Genomic DNA, 12,730 nt, shown 5'->3' on the forward strand with positions numbered 1-12,730 from the left:
CAATATTCATTTACAAATTATTACAAACTAGATGAATGAATTACATAAATAGATAAAAAGAAAAGAATAAGTTACACTATAGGGAGCCTGAAGCAGGCCCAAGTGATTTCCCAAGACCTCCAATAGCCTCAAATGCCAATTTTATAGAAAATATCATTTTCTAGGTGTGTCAGAGTTACTTAAGGATCTCAAGGATTCTGGGCAGTGCTCACACCAAGAATTTGTAATCAAATTGAGTAAGTGCAGTGTGGAAGGTCCAGCCTCAGTTTGCCAGAGTTTAGAGGATTGTTAAGAGGATCCCAAGACAATACACACACTGGAAGGGGCAGAACCTAGTGACTTAGGAGTAGAGTGAGAGTGTTTGACATAGTTTGAAAGGTTTCAGTAGGAAAACAACGTTAAAAAGAGATTTTCTTGGAATAGGTTTGTAAGAAAACACATAGGGAGTTATTAAATAAGACAATTTAAAAAAAGGTAAGGTGACTAACAATCAATCAAACCAAATATAGAACCAGAAGAAGTTCATCAGCACTTCAATACATGGAGTCAAACAGGTGCACACATCCACTTAGGGGTAATAGGGATTTGGGGTAAGCGTAGGTTAAATAGTAAGCACAGATGCACATAGGTACAGAATCAGAGGAGCCTTAAAAGGGGTCAAGGCTTTTAAAGTACAACATGAACTTTAGAGTTAATACAGAATCAAACAGGATTAGGATAGCCAATTACTTCACACATGAGGGTGCATGCCAAGAGTAAGAGAAACATATTCACATTGAGGCATACTAGAAGCGGATCCTAAGGGCGTATATAACATGTAGCAAAGAAGACAGTGAAGTAGACATGTTAATTGCAGGTTGAACAACAAAACCCTAGATAGAATCATATTAGAAACATGACAAATTGAAGTAATATGAGAAGCATATTGTTTTGGGACTTGAATTAAAATCAAAACATACCATTAGAGAGATAGTACACACAAAGTGAGGAGTAGGAAAGCACAATAGTTAACCTTGGCTTGCAGCCGGCTAACTCAAAGTAATAGCCAGTAACCAAAGAGATAGCAGAAAGTTTTTGAGTGTGAGAGAGCTTTTTGAACCAAAAAATGTTTGTGTCTATGTTAATGAGAGAGTACGTATATATAGTAGTTCAAAACTAGGTAAAATAAGGCAAAAATCACAATAGTATAGTAATTATGGAACTCAGAACCAATTAGAGCAAAATCAGGACAAGTACTCCCTTAAGTTAAGGGAATCAGTTCAAATGGTAAGAACAAGTAACAAATAAGGAAATAATTCAATGTATGACCAATAAGGAAAGATTTCAAATTCAGTAAGTATAGAGTAAACAATTAGGGCTAAGTTGAGAAAACTCTAATTATGGAGATAGTCAGTAAGAATAAAGTACCAATACAGAAAAAGTAGGCAAATCAATCAATTTGAACAGAAAGGGTAGGAATCGAAGGTTTAAAGGAAGGACTTCCAATCAAACCATGAAACAGGGAATCCAGAATCAATCAAAGAGAAAGTCACGAGTAAGTGTTTAGCATATAAATAGAGTAAGATAAGAATAACTAGACATAGAAAGCAAAGAGGCAAGTCTTGAACAGTCAAGATGAACACAAGCACATAGAGCTGATGTAAGTTAGGCTAAGGAACTCAGTAGAAACATATTCGAGGCAAGATAATCATAGAAACTCAAACGAGAACTGGCCAGTTACAAAATCAAATGAAAAAACCTAGAAAATTAGGGCTTTCAACATAGACGAGTTAAGGGTGTAGTAAAATCATAGAATAAACCAAAATATGCAACAAATAGAAGTTTAAACACAAAGAATTAGTTAAAAAAGGTTTTAAAAAAAATTCCAAAACCCTAATTTTTAGAAGAAGGTGAAAAACACTTGAAATCAACCATTCTTGTAAAGAGTTTCAAGGACAGTGTAAAACATTAAAGAAACAAACTCAAATCGTCCTAGAAAGTATAGGAAGAAATTAGGGTTTCAAAAGAAACCCATATAGAGATGAAAGAACCTGTCTAGAATCCCAAGGACCGTAACAGATATAACATGATTTTGCTCGAAATCACACTGGAGTAGCCAAGAACAGACTAGTGACGAACCCTAGATACAAGTCGGCATGGCCCTGGGCCCTTGAAGACCTTAGAGAAGGCAGGCATGGCACGAGAGAAGCCATTGGAGGCTTAGGAGACGATGAGACATCACCGGAGATGACCAGAGAGGTGAGGTCGGTGGTTTGAAGGGCAGAGTAGAGAGGATTCTAGGACAGCGGTATCTGGAAAATGATTAAGGTTGGGGGTGGTTTAGGATTAAAAAAGGCAAAAATCAATACGGGCCATTGATCTTTCAGATCAAAGGCGATGATTTAATTGGTTTTGGGTCGGGTAGGTGTGTTTAGGGTTTGGGTCGGGTAATTCGATTAGGAATTGGGCTAGGTTGGGTTAAAATGGAGGCTAAAATCGAAATGCAATATATTTTAAATAGCCAATTTAATCCCATATAATTTATAATAAATAATAAATAATTTCTAAAAAATAATTTTGTGTACTAAAATGATTTAAAATAGATATTTAACATTTTAAAAATATAGAAGATCAATTTTATGCATATAAAATGTAATTGTACCTTAATAAGGCTAATATTGCAATTATATGCAATTTGGCTTTAAAAATACAAAATACAATTATAAAAATGCACTAAAAGTATTTTAACAATATTTGGGCATAAATATAGAATTTAGATGATTAAAATATCACAAAAATAATTTGGAGGATAATTATTGGGGATTTTATGAGTAAAAATGGGAGGAAATAAATCAATTTAAAATCTTTAAAATTATAGAAAAATTATAAAAGCCTTGTGCATGCTTGTATATGTATATGTATGTTATTTTGAAAGTATTTATGCATATTAAAAATATAGGGAAAAATTGGGTATCAACAGTTATTATTGGCCCGCATTGAAGAAGGAAGCCACCGCCTACGTCAAGAAGTGCGCAGTTCCAGAAATACGCTCCTATGATACACCAAGCAGGCGAGCACCTCCACTCCATTATATTTCCATGGCCGTTCATCAAATAAGGAATGGACACTGTCAGACCCCTTCCAGCGGGGCGAGGTATATATGATTTCTCTCGGTTTTAACTGACTATTTTTCAAAGTGGGTAAAAGCAGGTGTGTTCGCCCAAATACGCAAATAGGAAATTATCACATTCATATTGAGAAACATCATTTGTCGCTTCGGCATCCCCAAAGAAATCAGTTATGACAACAGACCCCAATTCACCAGAAAAAAGACCGTTGAATTCGTCGAAAAATGGCACATCAAGCGAATACTGTCCATGCCATATTACCCTGCCGGTAACGACCAGGTCGAATCCTCCTACAAAACAATACTAAATATCTTTAAGAAAAAGCTTGAGGACGCCAAGGGACTATGGTTAGAATTGCTACCAGAAGTACTGTGGGCATACCGTACCACGCCAAAAACAAGAACAGGAGAAACACCATATTCACTAGTCTGTGGGACTAACGCCATGATACCAGTTAAGGTCGGGGAACCTAGTTAGAGATGGACCAAGTAATGATGAGAACAGGAAACAAGACCTCGATGATGTAGAAGAGCGAAGAGACATGGCTTACATAAGAATGATAGCCCAAAAACAACAAGCAGAACGGTACTACAACAAAAAAACCAAAGTACGACCACTCAAAGTCAGAGACTATGTACTCAAGCCAAAATACAGGAGAACAAAGATTCAAGAGAAGGTAAACTAGGAACCAATTGGGACGGGCTATACAAAATCACGACAGCAGCAAACAAAGGATCATTCCAACTAGAAATAATGGAGGGAAAACTACTACAAAACAGTTGGAACGTCGCCCACTCAAATACTTCAACTTCTGAAAAGGATTCCCTCCAAGTCGTACTCTTTTCCTCCGCCTGCCGGCCACTTCTCCAGGCCGAACAATGAAGGGACTAGGTACACTGGAACTTCTCCAATATATGTATGGAACAAACAGAAACGTGTAATATTCTCCAATGAATGAAATAAAGCATAATCTTTGCACTCCACCAAGTCACTTTACATTTTACATTCGACCTTGCTCGAATCATTTTACATTCGATCTCATTCGAATTACTTTACATTCGACCTCGATCGAATTACTTTACATTCGACCTCGCTCGATTCATTTTACATTCGACCTCGCTCGAATTATTTTACATTCGACCTCGCTCAAATTACTTTACATTCGACCTAGCTTGAATCATTTTACATTCGACCTCGCTCGAATCATTTTACATTCGACCTCGCTCGAATCATTTTACATTCGACCTCGCTCGAGTCACTTTACATTCGACCTCACTCGAATTACTTTACATTCGACCTCGCTTGAATTACTTTACATTCGACTTCGCTCGAATTACTTTACATTCCACCTCACTCGAATTACTTTACATTCGATCTTGATCGAATTACTTTACATTCGACCTCGCTCGAATCATTTTACATTCGGCCTCGCTCGAATCACTTTACATTCGGCCTTGCTCGAATCACTTTACATTCGACCTCAGTCAAATTATATGATTTTCAACCTCATCAAACCTTGATCTCGTCCGAGCTAATTAATACTCGACCTCAAGTCAGTCTATGTTTGACTCAACCAATATCAAGAATATACGAACAGTCGAAAAATCAGGGACTTCCCCATATAGCAAAAAAAAAGAGGAAAAGAGAACGTAAATCCAGAAATACATAGCAATAAGGGAATGGTTCCATTTCAATTATCAGATTACAATACTTTTTACAAAGGGCTTGAGGACGCCCTCACAAAAATAGCAAAGCAAAAAAAAATAAGTGCAACAGCTTTACGCCACATCATCCCCATCGGCGTACTCATCATCATACCAAGGGTCAAAGGCAAGCCTATCTGCGGCATCGTCATCCTCATCCCCGCTAGGCGTACCAGGGTCCTAGCCATAAACTTCATGGGATGCATGTGCTTTAACACGGACGCCCTCAAGCTCTGCTATGGAAACTTTCTCGATAGCCTTCAGAGATCTGTACATGTCAAATTGAGCCTCAGCATGGGCCCACATCTCATAAAACTCCTACGGCACACCTAGATCGGCAGAAGTATGAGATGTAGACGGTTGTGACTGCCATCAATCTTCTCGGTCCTCAAGTTAACGACTTGCTCGTTTAACTCGGACAACTCCACCTCGAAACCCTGGATTCATTCTTCCAACCTCGCAACCTTAAGCGCCGATGTCTCGACCTCATTAACCCCCTCGAACCTGCAAACACAGAGGGCGTCTTCTAGGGCCGTTGCTTTAGCCATAGAGGATATTTTGCCTTTATTGGCCTGACTCAATTCTTCGACCTCCGCACTCAGCTTACCCCTCAAATCGATAGCCCTTGCCTCCCTTTGTTAGTGTTCATCCATTAAGGACGCCACCTGCGTCTGATGGTCGGCGTTCTCAGATATCACCCCTTACTCACCTCGAGCTCATCCTCTTTGGCCTTCAGCGCTGCCTCAAGCTTGTTGTACCTACTGATGGCCCTCAAAAGCTCATCGTCCCTTTCCCTTAGCTCTTCATCCTTCTTCGTCAGCTCATCGTCTTTCTATTTGAGCCCATCACGAAGTGACTCAAATTCTCCATCCTGGCTAAGGAAGTCGGCTAGCATTCAGTGCTTAGTACAATATTCCTTATACTTGGAGGTCATCTTCTTAAAAATGGTCGTCCTTCGCTCCTCCCGCCGGTCATGCTCGATCCCCATGATAAGAGTCTGACATGCAAAAAGAGAGGAGTCAGTGTTAGAAAATTACACATATGAAACAAATCCTAACATAAAAAAGCACTTACCCAATGACAGATCCGCATCATTCATTGCCTGTTGTGCGGTGTTCTCAAAAGCCGCTCAAAGGGGAGCGAAGGCCGGCACCGCCCGTTCTGAGTTGGCCAAAAGGTCATAGTCAACGGGAATGACTATGTACCGGTTAGGACCCTCCGTCCTTATCTCCACACGATTATTCCTCTCCAAGAAGGACCATACCTCTTAAGGGTCGATGTCCGAGCCAGAGTCGTCATCCCCCGCAGGGACCACCCTACTTCCCCCGACCTCCGATGATGCGCCACCTTCTGCGGTCCGTGTAAGCTCTCCGCTACCACGAACCCGCTCAACCCCAAAGGATATCCTCTCCATAATGGCACCTACCATGAAAACGGCCTCTACGTCTGGTGTAAGCGCAGATTCCACTTCTAAAGCAATGAATTTTTCCGGCTCGACGTCAGCGACAACAGCCTTCCCGGTTTTCACCCTATACCTTTTCCTCGACGGTGTCTCCTCGCCATTAGATGGATCGTCTACTAGATGATAGATGGGTTGGGAAGAGATCTCATCCTACATGGTGACAGTTTAAGGGGCAGAGTCCCTCGTCGGCGGAACTTGAGTTCGACCTCCTCGAGCAGACTCAGCTAAGGCAAATTGCATTCCAACCGACGTGATAGCTTGGCGAAATGCAGGCACTGGAGCCTTCACCTTCTTGGAAAATCGTCGACCTGGCACCACAGGGAGTTCGCATCAAAAAGCAATAGTGAACAACAATAAGTCGGGAGATGGAAGTAACACTTACTAGACGGGGTCTTGGGCCCAAAACGCTTGTGAAAGGATGCCCAATCGCGAATTCCCACGGTATGGGGTAACACGCAAGCCACCCAATCTTCAATGTCAAAAATGGGATAAGGTGCACGCCTCTCAACTGAAAACAAGAAGGCTGTGGATGAGTCGATAATGAAAGAAAGACAATAACGAGTGTACGGTGTTGATACCCATTTTTTCCTCATATATTTTAAAATATGTATACACACATTCAAAATATTGTACATGCATTTAAAAACATGCACACGTGTTTTTACAATTTTTCTATAATTTTTAAAGGCCCTAAATCAATTTATTTCGGTATTTTATAATTATATAAATATTTAATAGTTCTCCCTCATATTGCTTTATAATTATTTAGTCATCTAAATTCATTATTTATGCTCATATGAGTGTTCAAATATTTTAATTGTATTTTTCACAATTACACTTACATTTTTAAGACTATAAGTGCATAGTTTGCAATAATAGTCCATACATATGCATAACTACATTATCTATACAAAAAATAATTTTTATATTTTTATAATGTTAAGAAATTATTTTAAATCACCTTCATGCATAAAAATTATTTTTATCATTTTATTAGCTATTTTTATAAATTATTTTAAATAATAAATTGGGTATTTAACAAATAGCCCTTTAGTTATATCTAAATTCGGACCCCCCCCAGCCCAATTCAAATTAACCTAAGCCCAATTTTTCCCTAGCCCAAATTAAAATAACCCCTACCTGACCCAAATCTCCTATAATCGTTGTCGTTGATCTTTGAGATCATCGGTCCACATTCCCGTTTTCCATTTTTAATCGAATTGACCCCTAACCCTAGTCATTTGTCACAAACCACCGACCCTGAATACCTATCTTCTCTCTTCTCTCGCAAACCACCCAAACCCTAGATGCGCCGTCACCCCTAAATATCCCAAATCCCTTCGATCCCTGACCAAATATGGGGTTATTCGGGGTTTTACTACCCTATCTAACCTACTACTTCTGCTGGTTGTTCGATTCTCGTTGTTTCCGAGGGAACCTCGAAGAGGTTCGACTCAGAGTCGACCTAGGCTATTCGTTTCCTTATGAACGCCACCTTGTATTCATCAACGTTTATGTGTATCGTTGGTTTTGTGGATATGGTTAGATTTTTCCTTTACCCCGACCCCTTTATCAAAAACCCTCATCTTTTCAATATGAATTTGTTCAGATCTTCGTAGATCTTGAGTGATTTTGAGTTTATCCAGTAGTTTTCTTTTAAAATATCTTGTTTTCTTTATTGTTAATCGATTTTTTGTATCCCTCTAGATTAAGGTTTTGCTTCCTTGTTATTTGTTGTTCAGATCTCTTTGGATCAAAAATATTTCGAGTTCCTGTCGCATTTTTCTTTAAAGATCTTCTTTTTCCTTGCTATTAATCGGTCCTAATGTTCTCCAAGAACTAGGGTTTCACTTCGTCTGTTTCTGTGAAACTTTTCAAAAAATTCCTGTGTGTTTGATTATCTTTTCCACTGGTTCTTTCATGACAGTGTTCCAGTTTTAGTTTGTTTAGTTATTTCGTTGCTCGCTTCAATATTTGCCCATTATTCTTGAGTAATTGATTGATTACCTAAACTATCTAGGGTTTGAAATTTGTTTTGTTTACTAAGGTGATTACTTCCTATAATTTAGTCTATTTTCCTTATTTTGGGACTCCTAATTGGTACTACTTGCTTAATTATTCCTATTAAGCTTAAATTACGGGCTGACTACTTTACCAACCCTAAATTGGTCTCTATTTACTTGTGTTACCTTATTTGTGACTAATTGCCCCGTTACTTGCCAGAGTATAAGTGTTCTAACTCTAGTTGGCTATCAGACTTACCACTTACCTTATTTAGACCTCAATTTCGAGTTATTTTTGGATATAATACCATGATTTTTGCCTATTGATTGGCCCTGTCATGCCTAATTGGTTGACTGATTGTTTTCTTTGCCTTATTCGCTAACCTTTAAACTGCTTTACCTTATTTACTCTACTCCACTTAATGCTATATGAGCCTCACTCTTTTTCTTCAACGCACACAGAAATAGAAAGACACACAAAAGTTCTTGTTCTTATCCCCAATCACAATCTTCCTACTCTTTGTTTGTTGCACTATCTGGCCGGCTGGAAGCCAAGGCTAGTCCTTTGGACTCCGTTTGCTTCACTCTTCTATTGTTATCTCTTAGCTGGTATGCCTCCACCTCTGCTATCAATTCGAACTTCTATGTGATCAAATCTGTGTGTTTCTTGTAATCAACATGTCTTTCTCTGTTTAAGTAAACCTATTGGTTTCCTGTTATCATCATGTCTACTTTTATCTCATTAACTGTTCACCCCTAACAGACTAATAATTTCCATGCTCCCAACCCCTGGTGCCTTTCATATATGACTGTCTGATTGATAATCTGATCCCAACATGCCATTTCTTTATTTAATACCTGTCTGTATACTCACCTAGCAACAACTATTAAACTAAGTCGAATCTGGAAAATATGAAACTTTGTTTGAAATAGTTGTGATCCTGTTATGTCTTCTGTTTGATTGGTGGGATCTTGGGTTGAATTCCAAGGATTGAATGACTCTGTTTGCTCCTATTTACCCTAGAAAATCCAAGCTATTTTCTTAAAACTATCTCCTATTTTCAACTCCTACTCTTAGAACATCTAGGGTCCTGCCTCTCCAGTGTTAGCATTGCCTAAGAGTCCATGACACCCCTCTGAACTTTGACATACTGGGGCTGGCTCTCCAAACTTGCTCACAAAATATTTCTTTAAAAGTTTTCTGGTGTGAGCATTGCCCGGGGTCTCTGAGGCCCTTAGGAACTTTGACACACCAGAAGACCATTGAGTGTACTATGAGAATATTGGCATGTTTCAGACTTGATTAAATGTCTGGCTTCCAGGTTTACTTTTGGGCCTATCCAGGATCCCTATAGTATAGTGATTTCATTCTGTAATTCATTTACATTTGGTTTGTAATAATATTTCTATGGAAACAAATATTGGGGTTATTAGTAAAACTGGGAGGGATTCTTATATATATTGTTAGGAACGGTAGAAACCATCCCTATAGGTTGTTGCAATGTTTGTTTACTTATGTGTATTCAGATATCATGTCTATAGGGCTTTAAATAAGTCCCTGTATCTAGAAACCATCCCTATAAGGCTTTTAATTCAGTCCCTGCATCTAGAAACCATGCCTATAGGTTGCTGCGATGTTTTGCTTACTTATGTGTATTCAGATATCATGTCTATAGGGCTTTAAATTAGTTTCTGCACCTAGAAACCATGTCTATAAGTGTTAAAACCAATTTTCTGCATTTAGTTATCATGCCTATAATGTTTAAATCAATCCCTGCATTTAGACACCATGCCTATAAGTTTTAAAATCATGTTTGTGTATTCAGGCTTAAATCAGTTTTTGCATTTAGATACCATGCCTATAAGGTTTAAATTAGTCCCTACATTTAGATACCATGTCTATAAGTTTGAAAATCAGTTTCTGCACTTAGAACTCATGCCTATAGGATTTCAACATGTTTCCACACTTATAATCATGCCTACATGTTTAAGATAAAATCAGCTGCTAATATCAATAATCAGTTCATAGCCTAGTTTACAGCCTAGACATCTAGTTTATAAAATCATTTCCGTTTATCATTTACGCAAACTTGTAGGTTGTTTGAGTTCTAGGTTTAAAACTATTATTTTCCTGCTGCTTGAAACTGCCCTGATCCAAGAAGTAAATAAAATCAATAGGCAAATTGATTAGATATTTGCTGCCCCACTTTAATAAAACTGCTGCATATATTGTGCCTATCTAGATATCCTACTATGGGACTTTTAAATTATTTAAAACTGTCTATTTGAGGCATGCAATTGTTTGTCTATTTGTGGAGGTAAATATGAGCCTTTAATTGAATCTTTATTTGATAGTCCTATCAGAATTTTGTTTGTTGTTTAGTTTTCTCCTTTTTAAACAACATAGGCGAGTCTAGAACTTCCTTAAATAGAGGTCCTAAACACCTCCAGGGCCACATACAAGGGACGAGTAATGCACGCATATGGCACACACTGGATACTATTAGAGCGCTTAGGTAACAATAATTAAGGGAAGGGTAATTGGGTAGTAAAGGATATGATGACCTGTGCGCTAATGTTATGTGTAGCACCCCTACTTGGGGACGATTACCAAGTATTGCACAGAAGTGATCCTATAGGGTAAATAACCTAGGACCCTTTTTATCCCCTTGCTTTTAAACGTAATATCTATTTGTCTAAATTGCTTTGTTTGCTTATAAGACTAATTCACCTAATTCGATTTTGGCCGGGACCCATCGTTGTGGACCTCGAGGGGTGCCTAACACCTTCCCTTAAGGTTATTTCGAGCCCTTACCCAATCTCTGATAATGCAAACCGGTTTATAAGTTATTTGCTTTAGGTGCCCTAACGCACCTTAAAAATCGTTAGGTGGCAACTCTTCACATTCCATTCCTAATTCCCAAAAGGAAATGAGTTGTCCCAGAGGAATGTCGAAACCCGAACTCCGCGAGGAAAAAAGAGGCACAACAGCATGGCAGCTCTGCTGGGGATATTTTAGGCTCTTACCATAACGAACTTATTTTTTTAAATTAGTCTTAAGCATGCTTTATTCTCTTAATACATGTGCACCCTTTCCTCTTTCCCCTTATTTGGATTTAATTACCTATTTCTCAAGCATTCATGATTTCCTTTATTTCCTGAAACTGACTTGTCTCCTTGTTTTCTTTCTTAATGTCTTTCATTTATTTAAATACCGCATTTATCATTTTTAACGTGCAAATACGTGAAAACATGCTATTTATTGTTGTATAAATCATGCTCAATATCATATTCCACTCATGCGTAATCAATTATATAGCAACACTTGATGAGTGTTCACGCTCTTCCTATATATATCACACATTAAATGTGGAAAAGAGTATTTGCAGTAAAACTAGTCGATCGGTGGTGCAGTCGACGGTTCTGTGCCTTTCCCTCTCAAGTTGTGCACTTGAGGGTACCAGTCTAGACCTTTATAGAAACCGTACTCTAATTAATTGTACATGCATCATGGTCAAACCTAGCCGGGTTAATATGTTATCTACATAATAACCCTTTAAGACAAGGCTCGTCCAAAAGTCCATCGGGTTTTCCATAATCCCAATGGATGCAACCACGATTGTGTGCATTAATTTGGAGAAATAAGTGTCAATATGCTAATCATTGTTGTATAAATAGTCGGATCTAGAGGGGGAAATGGCCTAACCATATTTGTTTTGCAGAAAATGAGGCACGAAGTCCCCCGGTTCGGCATGATCCGTAACATACCACCAATGTTGCTAGATTGGTGGGAGGATTTTCCGTCAAGTGATAAGAATCATGTGAAAAGGTTCTTGGGAAATTTTCCTTCTCTATTGGACCTCCAACCGAACAACATGTTGATCGAAGCTGCCACAACCTGCACGAACTGGGGAATTTGATCGACGAAGCCAAAAACATCAAGCCTAGAGAGGTCCTTCTAGGACCAAGTAGATTAGGTTTATTTACTTTTTAAAATGTAATAAGGCCAAGTACCATCGATGACTTATCTTATTTAGTGTCGTTTTAGATTCATCTATTTTACATTAATGAAATGAGGCAATTATTGGCACTGAAATTCTCCAAATCTATTTGTCGATAGGCCTACCTCAGGCACAACGAGGCTCCCAAACTAGGACGCAAATTTACATTCCCGCAATATGTGTTTAAATATTGCAAACATTTCAGAATCCTTACTGACTTGTTTACCTTTTGTTTTTCTTTATTTTTTTTATTATTATTCCCATCCCCTAAGGTGGGTTTGCACATACTGGCATCATCAACATACCACACCAAATCTAGAGCCCCTCCACCACCTCCTCCTTCAAGTAATACGAAAAGAAGAGGAAAAGCTAAGATGGATGACTTAAGCTGTATTCGAAAAGAAACGCTGAGAATGCGGAAACTTCAGATGGTCGGAGTACTCCAGTCCAGAAT

The sequence above is a fragment of the Nicotiana sylvestris genome, chromosome 9 (assembly GCF_000393655.2).
Source record: "Nicotiana sylvestris chromosome 9, ASM39365v2, whole genome shotgun sequence".
NCBI lineage: Eukaryota > Viridiplantae > Streptophyta > Magnoliopsida > Solanales > Solanaceae > Nicotiana > Nicotiana sylvestris.